Source organism: Eumetopias jubatus, unplaced genomic scaffold (genome assembly GCF_037043125.1).
Source record: "Eumetopias jubatus isolate StellerSeaLion01/CBP00866 unplaced genomic scaffold, mEumJub1_p1.0 scaffold_5, whole genome shotgun sequence".
Classification (NCBI taxonomy): Eukaryota; Metazoa; Chordata; class Mammalia; order Carnivora; family Otariidae; genus Eumetopias; species Eumetopias jubatus.
The window spans coordinates 2,718,813-2,721,510 of NW_028274811.1; the positions used below are offsets into that span (position 1 = coordinate 2,718,813).

At 50.6% G+C, this 2,698-nt stretch overlaps 1 pseudogene; it reads left to right on the top strand.

Annotated features, from left to right (window-relative positions):
- Positions 1-1,022: 1,022 nt before the first annotated feature.
- LOC114200460 (olfactory receptor 1f45-like) lies at positions 1,023-1,965 on the top strand (annotated as a pseudogene).
- Positions 1,966-2,698: the final 733 nt, after the last annotated feature.

Consider the following 2,698-nt stretch of genomic DNA (forward strand, 5'->3'; position numbering starts at 1 on the left):
TGATCCCAGAGTCCTGAGATTCAGTTCTGCGTTGGGCTCCCTGCTCAGTGGGGAAGTCTGCTTCTCCCTCTTGTGCGCGCACTCTCTCTTAAATAAATAAAGCTTTAAAAAAAAGAAAAGAAAGAAACACCCGCTATTTTCTTTGCTTAAATGCATTCATTAATCACAACAAAACATTTCTCATTAGCCTGGTGTCCACATATTTTCTACGGGTCGATTTTGGTGTGCAATACATTTGTGAAAGTTCATTCTTCTATTTGATGGCTTTGTTGAGCACTGACCATGTGCTGCGGATTGTTCCGGGCACTGGGCACACGACAAGGAACGGCGTGGACACAACCCTGTTCTCAGGAGGGCATGGCCTCATGGGGAAAACCCACCATAAACTAGTTAACAAATGACGTAACCTCCCACAGAGTTTCAAAGGTGACAAATCAGCCATGAGAAGGTCCAGGTGCAGAGAAATGCTAGGACAAGAAGAGCCTGTGCAAAGGCCCTGTTCTGAGGCAGGAAGGGCATGCAGTCAGATAAGTAGGCAGGAACCAGGGCAGGAAGTCCTTTCTAGAGAGGACATGCTGGCTGGGTTGAGGTCAAAGATTCAGTGACACTACCCTGAGTACGCAGCACCAGAGGGACGGGGCAGGTCCTCTGTGATAGGATGGGGGAGGCATAGGCTCTGGATTCAAAGTGGGTTCAAAGTCTCCTTTGCCACTTCCTACCCATGTGGTCCTGAGCAAGCTGCATACTCTGAGTCTCAGCTATTTCATCTGAAAAGCGGGAATCATAAGAGTACCTATTTTGCAGAGATTAAGAGAGATCGTGCACGTAAACTCCTTAGCACAGTGGGACATAATAAACACTTGATAAAAAGCAGCAATTACTATGGGTACAAGATTCTGGTCATGTATCCGATCACAAATGACCTTTGATCTGATTTTTCACATACAGCAAGACCAGGCTCTGCTGGGATCTTGTCCTCCCCCTTGTGTGTGCAGCCTGTCATCTCCCTGAGCCACGGTGGGATGTCCAGGGGGAAGGAGAACGGGACAGAAGTCACCGAGTTCCTCCTGCTTGGCATCACCAGTGACCCGGAGCAGCGGCGAGTGGTTTTCTGGCCCTTCCTGTGTATGTACCTGGTCACTGTGGCCGGGAACACACTCATCATCCTCGTCATCGGCTCCGATCCCCGCCTGCACACCCCCATGTACTTCTTCCTTACCAAACTCTCCTTTGTTGACATCTGCTTCACCACCACCCTGATCCCCAAGCTGTTGGTCAGCCACGTAGCAGGAATGTGGACTATCTCTTACCCCCACTGCCTGACCCAAATGTACTTCCTCATCTCCTTTGCCAACCTGGACACCTTTTTGCTGGCGGCCATGGCACTGGACCGTTACGTGGCCATCTGCCACCCCCTGCAGTACCACACCATCATCACCCGCCAGCTCTGTAGGGGACTGACCACATTCACATGGACGTGCTCAGGCCTCATCTCTCTGGTCCACACATTCCTCATGAACAGACTGACGTTCTGCTCCTCCGCCCGGGAGAGCGCACACTTCTATTGCGACGCCTACCTGCTGATGAAGATTGCCTGCTGAAACACATGGGTCAATCAGCATGTGTTCCTGGGCGCCGTGGTCCTGTCTGTGGCCCCCTGTGTGCTCATTGTGGTCTCCTACATCTGCATAGCTGCAGCTGTCCCTCCAGATCCCCTCCACCCCAGGAAGGCATAAGGCATTTTCCACGTGCAGCTCCCACCTGTCTGGGGTCACCCTGTTCTATGGAACTGTCCTGGGGGTATACATACGACCCCCCAACTCCTTCTCAGCCCAGGACACAGTAGCAACCATCATGTACACAGTGGTGACCCCCATGCTAAACCCCTTCATCTACAGCCTGAGGAACCAGGAAATGAAGAAGGCTGTAAGAAGACTCTTCAGCAGGGGCTCCAAATCCTCTTAGCAGTGGTGAGTGCCGGGCTGATACCTGGAGAGGTCCAGGATGTCAGGAAATGGAAGACAATTCTGCCATCGCCTCAACAACACCCACTTCCGCACACTGACAGGTTATTTTCTGAGAAGAAGCCTGAAATTAGAGGAATTTTTAATGTATTCTATCTCTGAGAAACTCGGGGTCCTTCTAGCTGTCTCCTCTAATGATAGGGTGGGGCTATCAACCCCATGCTTCTAAGGTGGCTGCTGGGGCTCCATCCATCTCTTCCTGTCCCCGGCAGGCAGGATGAAAATAGCAGGGCCAAAAGACTTGCCACTTGCAAGGGCTCTCTCAGAAGCCCCAACAGCTGCTTCTTGTTCATTTCTCAAAGGTGTCCCCCTAAGTGCAAGGCAGGCTGGGAAATGTAGCTATTATTTTTTGCTGCTGCTATTGTTTTGGTTAGGCTTAGACATGCCACCATCTTATATGAACCCAAGAACAAGCAGTATGTAGCTTGCTCAGGACCACATGGGTAGGAAGTGGCAAAGGAGACTTTGAACCCACTTTGAATCCAGAGCCTATGCCTCCCCCATCCCACTACAGAGGACCCACGCCGTCCCTCTGGTGCTGGGTACTGAGGGCAGTACTCTTAGAAAGGAAGAGAGGATGAATAATGAACAGACAACAGGCAGGTGTGCAACGATACTCAAGACTTATTTTGCCACATTTTATAGATATGAAGCCACATAGTTATTTTAGGAAA